The sequence below is a fragment of the Lepidothrix coronata genome, unplaced genomic scaffold, assembly GCF_001604755.1.
Source record: "Lepidothrix coronata isolate B3197 unplaced genomic scaffold, Lepidothrix_coronata-1.0 Scaffold431, whole genome shotgun sequence".
Taxonomy (NCBI): Eukaryota; Metazoa; Chordata; class Aves; order Passeriformes; family Pipridae; genus Lepidothrix; species Lepidothrix coronata.
The window spans coordinates 22,685-23,970 of record NW_016690611.1 but is presented as its reverse complement, the minus strand read 5'-3'; positions in this window follow the sequence as shown (position 1 = coordinate 23,970).

Here is a 1,286-nt window from a genome sequence, read left to right as displayed (position 1 = left end):
AAGCTGAAGCTGCTGCCATCCCCCCCTGCAGCCCCTGCCCCAGCCAAGGGAGCAGCAAAGGCAGGGCCAGGAGCAGAGGCAGCAGCAGGGGAGCCCTGGGGGGCCGGGAAGGTCTTGTGTGGGGCAAAAAAGAGGCGCTGGGCACGAGGCCGGGGCTGTGCTGAGCAGGCCCAGCCCTCACATCCCCCCAACCAACACCGGCTGCCCGGGGGGCACGGGAGGGACCCCCAGCCCGTGTGCCCCACACTGAGCTGGCAGAGAGAGAGCCAAGGGACAGGGACACGGCTGAGGGACAGCCAGGGACATTGCAGGGACAGGGTCAGGGCAGAGCCTGTGGCAGCAGAGCTGCCCAGCCAAGCAGAGCACAAGGCCTCTTCTAGACACCTGGAGCAGCCTCACACTTGCCAGTGATGCCAAAAACAGCATAAAACAACTGCTCAGAGACAAAATTTGATCTTTAAGCAGCAGGGGTATTTATTCTGTGCAACGTTGAAGAGCTACCAATTTGCGCTGGGCAAAATAGCTCCAAAGTTTTCAGTGAAAAGGTATGCAATTTATACAGTCTTGGTGAGGGATTACGATATTTTAGGTGAATATTCATTAAAATTACAACACCTAGTTATAATATTCATATTAGGTGGGGTTCAGGTGGAACTTGAGGCAGAGCCATCCTTTTGGGGAGTGATTCTTCTCCTGCTGTTGCTGTTGCTGCTCCGCCCTTCCTGCCACTGTCGGGTGAGCGGAGCAGCCACGATGGGAAAGGGGCGAGAGAACGAAAAGAGAGGGTGGGACCCCCAAAGGGAGCGCGAGGGGCGGTGGGTCACCCCCAAAGGGAGCTGGGGGGAGCCAGGGTTTGGGGGACTGATGGGAAAGGGGTGGGAGAAGGGGGCTAAGGGGAGGGGGGAGAGTATCGCCGGAAGGGCATGAACATAAGCTCACAGACCCTTAGGATCGGCAATATGTCAAATTTATTATTTAAATCAGTTAACTTTTATACAGTTTAGTTTGCTCAGGGTACGTGCTCACAACAAGGTGATTGGATAGCTCAGTCTGTGCACGCATCTCATGTCTCCAGTTCATTGGACCTGATGTTCTGTCCACGTGATCTGAAATCATACTTGGCATGTAAAGGCCTTCCTAATTAGGGGCTTTCCGAAATCTGCAGATGTACCTTTATCTCTAGTTTCTCAAGGCTTTCTGTCATGGTTCGAGAGCTCCAAAAATCCAATTCCCTAGTCCAAGCCCCTTCCCACATCTCAATCCAGTGTAAGATGGTTTTCCAGACA